The sequence below is a fragment of the Strix uralensis genome, chromosome 2, assembly GCF_047716275.1.
Source record: "Strix uralensis isolate ZFMK-TIS-50842 chromosome 2, bStrUra1, whole genome shotgun sequence".
Classification (NCBI taxonomy): domain Eukaryota; kingdom Metazoa; phylum Chordata; class Aves; order Strigiformes; family Strigidae; genus Strix; species Strix uralensis.
In genome coordinates, this window is record NC_133973.1 from 31,008,821 (window position 1) to 31,021,309 (window position 12,489).

Sequence of the window (12,489 nt, forward strand, 5' to 3'; positions counted from 1 at the left end):
TTTCTAACCCGTTGGCTTCTAAACTCAGTCATTGGAAAGGCAGCACCATGGTTGCAAATAAGCAACATCCTGCTAAAGCTGGTGGAGGTCATTCAAAAACAATTCTTCCCCAAAACAATGGAGGCAATCAGAAGGAAGCTCTTTGCAAGTTCTGGAAAAAAAAAAAAAAAATTAGGCTTCCAGATGGGATGGATGGAAGACCAAAATAGATTCATGTAGCCCTTTTATTATAAGTTGGCTTGGAAATTCTTTGTAATCACTTCTTCCTAGTGCTAAAATCAAACAGTATTTCAACTGCTGCTTCTCTGGATGAGCCAAACCCTCTTCCTTCCTCATGGTGGGCAGGCAGGCAGGCAGGCAGGCAGGTCCCTCTTGTCCATGGCTAGGAGTGGGGCAGAGCTGTAGGATTGCACGTCTTGGGAGAGAGCAGGGAAGGCTCAAGTGAAAAGGTGGAGAAAAGTCAAAGGTACTGGAAAACCTCTATGAGAGAGGTGTTGTTCACAGCCATAAAAACCAGGGACAATATTTGATAAGATTTCATTAAGTTAGCCACGCTGAAAGGTCATAACTAAAGAACCTTCTGAAAGCTGTTTTTAAGGTCTATGAAATTTAGAGATGACCTGCTGATAGGAAAAAAAAAAAACCAGAGATTGTGTCCTATTTTCCACTCTCTGTCTTCTTTCAGGATCTGTATAGAGGGTGCAATACACTTTTTTCCTTGCTTTCTTCACTTGTCATCTTAGTATAGAAATTCAGTCTTACCAGACCTTGGAAGCTGACACAGCTGGATTACAACGAAGCTCACTACCACCTCACAACAGGGTGAACAATGGAAACCATCTTCCTGAAGAGGAAAGCAGCACAAGCTGGATCACAAAATGATAGGGCTTACATTCAAATCTAATAAAATGCTTTCAGCAAATAATCCCAAACTATGTTCAGATGTGATTTTCCCTTTAATTGCTGAGCTTTGTTATTTGATCTTAATGTGATAACTTTCAAAGTGATGACCAAGCATGCATGTCAAGTTTCATTTTTTGGCCACTTCTGTGCATCTTTGTATGCAAGTGATGTCTAATATTATTTTACAGCCTTTTCATTTTAATATATTATGTATATGGAAATGCTGTTCAGCCATACAGTTTCGCACTGAACACTCGTGAAGCAACTGGACCTTATCCACAAATGCTGATATTACTCTACAATAGGCAATAAAACACCTCAGCCTGCTTCATAACCTAATGAATTTCAGTGGTAAATAAGTGAACAGATATTTCACTCCACCTTTGTGTTGTTGCCACACTTACCAAAGCAGCACATTGTCAGGTCAGATGTCTATTTTGTCCTGGAAAAGAGTCTGTTCGTTTGGTGAAGAGGAGAGAGGGAAATTTTTTAATTCTCCAGCCCCCCTCCAAAAATAATAGCTAATTGAAGGTGTTTGCTGGGGGAAACAAAAGCAGTAGCACAGCCCTTGGAACATTCTTCAGTTACTTTTAAGCCATAAACTTCCCCTTGATGCTCCCATGGATGTCTGAGCAGAGAGCCGTAACAGCAGGACTCCTACATGGTTTCTGAAGGGGGACAGGCAGCTTGTGACACAGAAACAATGACAGCATTGCCAAATATCTCCAAATATGTGCAAGTGGTTTTATAAAATACATGCAATTTACCGATGTTCACAGAATTTGTGGTTGTGGAGGTTTATTTCATTCAGACCAACAAAATCAGTGTTATTAGTCCAATTTCAGCTGTATTTTATTCGTATTAGAGATGATTCCTCAGACAGATTCTTTCAGTATAATGCTACAACCAGTGCTTTCACGGAGATGATTTCTCCATTTGTTCTCAACTCTGAGGAGAGGGCTCCAAGTTGGCAAACTTGAGTTTTGGTGCAGACTTTGATGCTGACTCACTGTCTCCTTCTGGAGTCGCTTTGCTTCAGTGCTCACCATTTTCTGTACCAGAGATAATAATGTTCCCCTGCCTTTGTGATTCATGTAGGGGACAGAACAAAGCGCTAGGGTTAGTATTTCTGAATGAATCTCTGCAAGTTAAAGACTTGGATCCTACTGAGCTGGCACCTTCTGTGTTAGTCCCAGTTAAGGAGTTTTTCTGTACTCTGAAAACTACTACAGCATAAATTACCAGATTTATTTCAGATGACTCCAGCAGGAATTTGTATTTTCGAATAGCACAGAATTAATTTTAATGGAAAACCTTTAGGTTTTACGCTACACCTTGAACCACTGCAGGTGTAATTAATCCACTCACTGTCATGCAAGCGTCCTCTAGAGACATTTTTTTTTCCTTTGGAGTCAGCCTGCAGCCCTGAGAAAGAGGCTCTCTAAATATTAATCCAAAATAGGAAGAGAGAGATTGTACCTAATCAACCCCACACAAGTACGTGCTGTTAGCAACAACAATGGGTGCGGATATGATTTCAAATAGTGAACAGTTGATCCTTGTCTGAATTCTGCAAAGCACCTTCAGGTTTTGGCTCTTACAGATGCAGTACACAGTTAGGTAGCCAGTAGCCATAGCGACCTACTCAAATGCAAATGATTTGTTCTGCATAGCACAGGAGTATTAAGAGTTGATGATATCTACTGGAGCAGGTACACAATACAAATGGCAGAGCCAAGTGAATAATGAAATCACAGTCCAAAATCCCAGGAGTGCTCAGCCAAGGAAATGAAATGGAGATGCAAACAACAGTAATTGCTCCAGTGATTAGGATGTGAACATACATGGACATCACTCCATACCAAAAAAATACGGTGTTATTATGGCTTCTCCCTTTGTTGACAGAAGCTGTTGTTGCTTGCTGATGGCGTCAGTAAAGAGGAGATCTTCAGGATGGCTGCTGCTTCATTTGATTCTGTACCTCTGATGTTATTTACCCAATTACTACATAATGCAAATATTCCTAGCAGTATCAGGGTTTAACATTTATTCTTTTTTTTTTCCACTGCATGCACTGAATCTTCAGAGATATTTTTGGCCTCATGCCTTGTGTGGTCAATTTACTAGTAAAGTATTGCAGGTGTAGGCTTTCTGGTGGTATTTTTCCTCACCGTCCTATATGCAAACAACTCAGTACTAATATGCTTCTTCCAACCAATAAAAAAGTCACCCTACAGTACAACAGGCCAATTTCTTTTCAGGCAAGTCATGTCTGGTGTTGCTCACAGATCAGCATTTCTGAATGATTAAAGCAAACCCTTGAGAGCATCTAACTCCACAGGAACTCCAGAGCAGCTATGCAAATGACACTTAGCTATTTGCACCCCTGTAACTGAAAGTTATGACGTGCTTTTTGCATGTCATGAAGGCCACCAGATGAGATGGTTTATGGTCCTCTCGGCCTCTTTTCAGCAGCTTGTCCTACTATGATTTGTCCTCCCAGATAAAACAACATTGCAGTTTGTGGCGTGAATATCCCAAATCATAAATATTTAACAAAAATAGAGGCAACTAACAGTATGTCTTTGATTTCTCTCAATATCTGTGTGCACTAGTAAGCTTTTTAAGCACTATTCAAAAGTAATTAAGTAATTTTTTTTTTTCTGTCAAAGATTTTCTTTGTTTTTTTATCCCCCCCCCCCCCCGTCTCCCTGATGCTTTGCCCATCTCTCTACAGACGCAGCTCTTGAGCTTTGTCCACGTCAGGTTCCCCTCCATGGGATCTAGCTCTTCGTAGCTTTGCCCAGAGCTGTCCTGCTATCTGACATCTGTCCAGCCCTCCCGAAAGACCAGGAATCCTCAAACACTACTCTCAGCTTTTGGGCTTTTGTTACCTCCTCTTCCACAGAATGAGACTGAACATATTAATGCACACCTTGTTTCCCTTACAGACTTTGTACATGAGAGAAGAGTGCTGCTGATAAATCAACCAACTGTATGTGGAAGTAGTGAAGTTATTAAACAAAAATCTTGGTATTTTGGAATCGTCTTCCACTTTTTCCAGGCCACACAAGCCTTCCATGGATGTCTGAATGGATGCCAAGATAAAAAAGAGGTTGCTAGCTGGGCAAAGTTAGACATGGTGCTTTAACACTATCTTGGAACTGAAGTAAAAAATGGAAACAGGAAATTTAGCAGATGGTGTATGTATGTATATATATACATAAAATATATCTTAGATTCTGAGTTCAGATAACCAAAGACATTTGTAGAGAATGAGAAAATTCATTGTTATTTTGATTCTTTCAGCATAGTGTCACAGATCCTAAAATACCTGCTTAATTGCTAAGACAGCAGGTCGGGATGCTCAAAGACCTGTCCTACCACCTGTTGCTAGAAATACAATGCTCAACTCGATTTTGAAAGTCCCAACTAGCTTGCAATAGTGAAATTAAAACCAGTAAATTTAAGAACAGTAGCAGACCCCACTTAATACAGAACAGCTGTCAAGAAACTTTAACAAAAGCATCCCCATTCCTCAACCTGCTTATAGAAGGCTTAACTCACCACATAATTTAGTCTTTCCTCAACTGTCCCTGAAGAAAAAATATAGTAGCTTTTCTGAAGGCTGTGAAAATCTGAAACAGACAACAAGAGACTGTTCAGAGGAAGTGAAGTCTGAGGCCTTTACATTATAAAATGACAAACTCAGCTGGAACACAAACCCACCGATATTCAGCAGGCAACAAGGAAGTCTCTCAAGCCATAAACCTGCACATCAAATGTGGATTAAAAGCACCCAATCCAAGAAATTGTTCCATGGGTGCAATGACTTCAGCAGCAGCTGGGTGTGTAGGTGCCACAGGTTTCTGTCTCTTCACTCTCTATACAGCCATTTGAAAGACTAAAAGCATTACCTGAAAGACTGTGGCTCCAGCTGGAGGGATGGCAATGGAAGCTATAAATACCGGTGACGGTGCTGTAGCCCCAGATGCTCTCTCTATAAGTGACCGGGGCTCTCATTCTGACAATTGCTATCACCCTCCACAGTGCTGGCATGTTTGCATTCCCAGTGCCATGCTGCAGCAGCATTTGTGGTGGGAGGAGTGGGAGGCAGAGGCTAAAGTACGCATCTGTAACTCTCTTAGCTCGCTGTTTGTAAATGCGTATTAGGAGACTGTGAAAGAGTGTCATGGAGTACCTTGTGCAGTGCCTATATGTGCAAGGTTGTTATTAAAGAGGAAACAAAGTGGAAAGAAAAAAGAAATCTCCCTTCATTCCTATTACCAAAATCTGGTAGTTTTTTTCTCAAGATGCAGCTCAAGCCAAATGGCAGACCTGAAAATAAAGGAAATGTATTAGTTTTAAATTAAAGGTACTGCTTCTTGTTGGCTTCCTATATTTATACACGCTGCAGAGATTGCTAATGCCTCCTATGGTTATCATCTAGAAGTAAATTTATTTTGCAGAATAAAATGTAAGAAGGGGGAAGAGGAGGAAGCTTCAAAATATTACATCCTTTGCCGAGTCCTGTTATGGACCCTCCCCACAGCTGTAATTCACATTTGCCAGGCAAGCTGACTCGTCCCCCAAAATTTGCACGCAACTGTGGAATGTGAGGCATTTTCTCATATATTATCGGGTGCTCAAAATAATGTGTCTAGGCTAATATGCATGCATGAGAAAGTACAGATCAGATTGCTTGGTGAGACAGTTAATATTGTTCTGGGACAAGGACCGGTATCATCTCACGTGGCCTCGAAAATTGGCTGTAGGGTAGCTATCAGGATTTTGGAATCACGAACTGTTATCACAAAGCATAGTGCACAGTGCAGCTATGCAGATTAGGTGATCATCAAAATATAAATTAACTCTTCCAAGAGATTAATTTCTGTGGAGTCTCATAGTAAGACTGAAATCACTGATGAGAGGCCAGGAGCATAATAAAGCAGCTGCACAACAGCACAGGAACAGACTCGCTCAGTCCATCTAGGAATTGCAACCATCTTTTATAAAATGCTCACAGTATTAGAAGCAGGAAAGTTTGATCACAAGCACATAAATCAGTGACTGCAGGAGCTTTGTAATGGATGGTTTTGTGTTGAAGAAGCGGGGGTGGGGGGGATTGCAATGAAGAACTGCAGACTGTTCTGTATACAAGAATAATGCCATCCTCAGATGCTCTGTGTTTTGTAATCATCCTGCAATTTCTTTCACCAAAAGGATTTTAAAATGTTTGTTCAAGTTGATTTGGCATACATCTGCCTTATTCCTTTGCACAAAAAAAAAAAAAAGGACATATCTTTCCCTGACTTATAGCAGAGACACAAAAACGTATTGAGAGCAGGAGAGCAGGTGAAATTTCCTTGCCCCATAGCAGGATTTGTGAAAGGCGCTGTCAGGTATGGACAAGGTTGGTTCCGTTGAAAAAGGCTATAAAACTAGACTTTGCATACTGGCAAGCTAAAGCAAGGCTCCTCTCGGCAGCTGTTAGCACATAGCTCCAGCATCATAACCTGTTCATGCTGGCTGCGGAGGGCTTGTACATGCTGTGCCTTCGGGGCTGGAGGGCAGCAGGGCTGCCCCCTCCCTGCCTTTGGGCTGGGGCTGGGTCCCAGGCACCCAGCACCCGTGCAGCTCACACGGTCTGCTTGTTCAGGCATCCATCGGCAGAGGTGTGAACGTCAAAATATTCATCGCAACAGAGATGCTGACATTATTCTTTGCATTTTTTTAATGAGCTACTAGTGAAGCGTTGAAAGTGATGTGGCTGCTTTTATATTAGCATGGAAATACAAGGAGTTAAAGAGGATCAGTGTCATGTTAGACATTTCAAGAACCATCTATTTTTTTTCAAAATATCAACACAGTGCAGCAGAGAGAACAGATTCTGACACCTACATATGAAAGCCTATCTTTGTACACAAAAGAAGACCTTTCCGGGAACTAACTCTCCGTTCAGTTTATTGTGAGCTACTGCACTACCTAATCATAGAGGGAATCAGATCAAGCTGTAAAAGCTAATATCCAGTTAAAGCTCGCTAAGTTCTATTTTCAAAAGCAATTCGTTTGACGTTGATTTAATTTCATTTAAAGTCACTTTTGAAAATGTGAGAAATGACTCTGAAATGGCTGAGGTTATTTCAAATGCATCACCTGACATTTTTTACTTACATGTTCATTGCCTCAAATGGAGCCTTAATTGTTTTTCAAATTAAAAAAACAAAACCACATTCTGAAAAGGTGACAGGGGGTTGTACAGCACAGCTGAGATGGCGAATATATCTGTCATTTGCTCTGAATTTTGAACATAATACATTCAGGAAACCTCATACAAGTTCAGTTTTCAGAGACAGAAGGGGAAATTCTCATGTCAGAGAAAATTAATGAACAGTTATACTGGAATTAGCAGCATCTCAAAACATAATGCGCAAATATTTCCATCATAGTAACCGTACAGTGTATCTACTAAACCGTGGCTATAAACCTAAATATATTGAAAATAATAAACAGATAAAAATACTGATGTTTAGCCTCTAAAGTCTCAAATGAAAAAAAAATTTGCAGGAAATTAAGCAGATAAATCCAAAACTAGTGGGTCCAATATCTAAGCTGTTCCATTTTGCTTCTTATGCTTTTTATACCAAATGTAGTACAGCTCTTACTGTGACACTCTGAAAGTAACTATTCTTTCCCCCTCCTCCTGGCACTTAAACATTATATCTATACCCAGAAATTATTTCTATACGTAACTACATTAAATATATTATATACACTTATATAAATATAGATATACTATGATACAGTCACTATGGTGTATTTTACAGCTATGTATCTGTTAACGTAGTTATTGATGTGACTATATGTCTAGATGAGAGAAACAGTCATGACCCCCATTAATCATGTGGGCTTGTGGAAGCAAGATATTAGCATTGCAGCAGCACTGGCGACATTCAAAACTGACTGAACCATCACTGATCACTTAATCTTATGAAAAATGTTTAAAAAAGCAGGACATTTATTGTTTTTATTACATGCTCATGGGCTGATCCAAGTCTCATCGTGATCAACAAAAGCCTTTCTATTAACTAGCAGACACCAGACAGAACCTACAGCCTCCAGTTCATGTCAAGAAATACTGAAGATATTCTGGTGCAATTCCACAGCCATTTAAACCAACCTGTGTGAGGGTGCCTTCAGCCAGGCTTCTCCACCTGCTGTCTTACTCCAGCCCCAGTATGTAGGTAGTGAGTCCACTCAGAACCGTTCTGGCTGAAACACACACATATTTTTTATATTTTGTGCCATCATCTCAACCTATGTGGGCTTAAATTATCATGGAACCACAGCCTCATTCTTCAGGAAACATCCTGAATCTGGTGTGAAAGAGGCATTAAAAATCAGTGTGCTTAAATTAGCAAAATATATGTCCATGTACATATCTATGAATATAGATATATAGGTATAAATGGGGATTAGCATGATTAAGGATGCTTTTTTCTGTTCTTGCAGAACTGCATCATCAACTGTCTTTAGTTGGATGTTAATGGTATACTGCTCAAGCTCAAACATAAATTACCTAAATTCCTTCAGATATCTGCATTCAAAAGAGAAAAAAGGAAAGGAGTTATGTATAGCAGCAAGGATGCAAATGGCTGGTACATTTCCCACACATTTCAGGTAAACTTTGTGAGCTACTAACATGTCATAACAGCAACTTGAATTAAGCAGCAGTATCCATAGGAAGTATTTGACTTATTCTGTGGGATGTCTCTGCCTGTGCAGACAAGGCACCCAAGATAAGGAGAAAATGTGGACTGAAAATATCGTGACATATCTAATTAAATGTTTTTTTACTTCATTTCTTCAGGATTATACCTGGGGAGCATTTAGTTGAAATGACTCTTAAGTTGTGCTTTTCAAAACTGTTCAGAGTTGACATAGTTCTACTCCCAAGTAAAAATCAGTAGGAGTTTTACTGCTGACTTCCACAGAATATAACCAATGCTGAGCACTTCTGAAAATAGCTTTCCATCTGTATATTTATTTAAATGAATAGGGACTGTTAGTAGAAATAGGAACTGAAAAGATCAGGCTTTTAATTTTAAAAGTTAAAGTTAAATATGGGTTACTACACTAGAAAACTAAAACATGAGAAATACCCAGACAAACTTTAACACTTTTTCCTCTCATTTATGGCAGGAATGGATGGAAAGCAGCTACACTGCCCCAGGTGACACAGCCCCAGGATTTCTGAGGTCATTAGACACCACTGATTCTTTAGTAATGGCATTTCATGCTTCCAGTGGGCAGATGAGAACTCTAACAGAGTCAGTTAGTGCTGGGTAGTCAACCTCCCCTAGAAGAAATTATTTTATCAGCCAAGGTAGTTAAACCCACCCTTTTCTACATACAGGTAGATTTCTACTTCTCCCTTTCCCAAAGCGGTCCTTTTCTTTTGTGGCTAAATGCAGTTGCTTTCTTTAAAGGAATAGCCCTTTGTGACAAACAAATGTCTGTTGGCTCTGAGCCAGCACAACATTTACTGTAGCCAATATTTAACATATGAATAATCCTCCTGACTGCATCGAGTCTGCTTGTGTGCTTGAAGTTAAACAGCTATACGACCACTTTGTTGGCTCAAGGCTTGACTACTACAGAAGCTAGCAAAGTTCATGGTAAGATCTGATAATACCGCTTTTTGGTATTTTAGGTCCTCTAAGATTTGGTCCCTTTAGGCCTTCTGACCTCATTGTGCTTTCAGAGGGCTTTACTGCTTGAAAGGTCACCTTGGATTCTTGCTCTGTTGTGTACCACTATGGACATAAGATCTTGTGGGCTAGAAGACAAGCTGATATATATCGTCAGGAGCCTTATCAGCTGCAAATTTAGCTCCTGAAGTCTTGAATGCTCACTTCTGAGCAGTGGAGCGGTGTGGGAAGGAGAAGCTACACAACATGGCTCTTGGGGAGCAGTAAGAAGAAGCTGTGTCTAAGGGAGATGGTTCTTTATCTCCCTCTTCTCTAGGGAGCGAGACAGGTTGCTGCAGCTCTGCAACCAACACTGGTTTCTCTTGCTTGCAAATTCCAAGTACACAAAGCAGTAAACTCCAAACCAAAGACTCCAAAGTCAGTGCAAGATGGCCCCAGGAAATCTCAGTAACACCTAAGTAACAAAAACCAAGTACAGTCACAGTCTCCTGATTTCTGATTCTAAAGCTTAAAATATACGAGGCAATAGAGGAAATAACACCCTTTCTAGTTATTTTTTCTATCCTTTACTTTTTTCATTCATAATTTTACATTTAAGTATTGCTTCGTGTTTTGTTGTACTTTTTTTCATTGAGAAGTGCCTGTTGAAGTTCATCTTTTGCAAATGAGAGAGAAGTCCAGAGACGGAGTCTATCCTAAAGTTTTCATTGGATCTCAATGGTAGAAGAAAAAAGTCAAAGCTACTCAAGTGACATTCATGGCATGGGAGGTCAAACTGGGTCTCTGTTCCACTCAAAGTAGGATGGTAGTTGTTTTGCCCATTGCTTTGCAACTATTTTTTTATTTTGTTGCAGGTCAACAATTATCTACTTAGAAAAGTCATATTTTCTCTGTTTATATTTGGAATGCAAATTCCAGTTCCAATTTGGTAAGATATTTTCTGATTTTACTTGGGGTTGATTTTTGCCCTGTGTAATCTCTGACTTCATGAGTACTGAAACATGCATTTAAAAACAAGATTATGCAAAGTCATTAAAGTCTGGCATGTTTTAAGAGGTTTTTTTCTGGTTAGAGGTTTGAAATCTTTGGTGTACTTTGTTATATTACCCAATTTAGATTCAAGTACATCCTTTACTGATTTGCTGACCCAGGTGGCACCTCCAGTTTTACATTTTGGGTTTTTTTTCCTTCTTTTCTTTGAATAGGTCTTTTAAAAGAAATCAGGAAGTTAAGAGGAAACAGTACTGAAGATGAGATAAGCTTATCTTCCCATGGCACTCAGAACTTGATGATTCCATGTTTTGAGCATATTGGGTTGTACTTGCAATCTCAGAAAAACAGTGAAGTTCATTCCAAAATCAAGGTCTGCAGAATGGAATTAGTTTTGTCTTTTTTTTTTTTTCTTTGGTTTTTAGATGCTGTAGAGAACCAATAATGCCTTCAGGTTAGTGCTAATATTTGATCTCTACCACCAAAGTACAGAAAGCCTCACATCTAATGCTTCACATGGAATATTTCTGCCCTGTGATCAGTCTAAAGTTGACTTAATTCAAGTTGAAACTATCCTAGTCAAAGCTGTTAGATCTAGAACAGACAACCCAACTAAGCAGATGCAAAAGAAAGTATAAGGGTGAAATATGAATACTGATGCAGATTTTAGTCACTCTGACTTTCCACAGAATATTTTCTCAAGTTCTAGAACTTGTCCCTCAACCCAATATATCTTAAAAGTTACCCCAGTGCTCCTTGGGGTTGGAGTTGAAGTCTGTGGTTGACAATCCTGCTTCATCCTCAGCAGTGTTCTGCCATGTGAGTACCCCTGTGTTTAGGCAGGAGACACAGATCTCAGAGGCTGCTCTGAATTTGTTAATGGAGATTCCTCAGACACTCATAAAACTTTATGCCAAGTGCTAGGAGAATTTCTTTGACCTGTCTTCAGTGCTATATAGCAACCAGTAACACATTCACACACACAAATCATTCCTAAAACCCCCACAGTGCCTGCACAGTTTGCAGCCTGCAGAAAGAATCACATTTTGTGTTTGTCACTTATCCTAAGGAAAACAGTATGTGAGCACAGCAGAGTAGAAGAAAAAAGGTGTCTTTCACTAAAGAATTGTTCGTTTCCTCTCATCAGTGTCACTGCAATCACAAGTGGATGTGTTTACTGAGCTCTGATGACTAGGTAGCAGTGCTATGTAAACCTCTTCATCACAAATCAAAGTGTTTGTCTATGCATGTCATTTCTAGCCACATCGTGGAGTGTTTGTCGGTCTTTTGCTGGGTGTACTTTCCTAATGTCTCCTATAATGTGTGGTAAGTTATGAGCAGAGCTGGAAACTTCTGCATAGCTAGATCTACAACACAATCCATATTGTTTCAGGATGTGATTTAATAGAAGTTCTGCTCCTCTAGTCTCATGCACACATCTGCCAAAATGTTCAATTTAAGTAAATTGTGTTAGGAATGAAGTCATACTGTCATACAATATAATAATGGAAAGTGGCTGATTACATTTTGTACTATAAAGAGCTGGGTCTCATCATAGCAGGAGATTCAATGCCTTTTAAGAAAAAAAAAAGACTTTCCAAAGTAATGACATTTAAACATTATTTGTCAAGTAAGAAAATATTGGAGCATATCTTTTTAGGCTCAAGTCTACATTAACCTTATTAACCTGAGCAGACCCTCCCTTTTTCAGAACACCAAATTAAAGACAATCTCATACATCCACTTCCTTAAAAAAAGAACCATAAACATAACAAACCAAAAATATCCACTACCAAAAGATGCCCAAACACACACAGAGAGTTAAAATCAAAGGAAGTTAATGTTGGATTGAGCCAGTAAACATCAAAGGAAGATATGACCAATT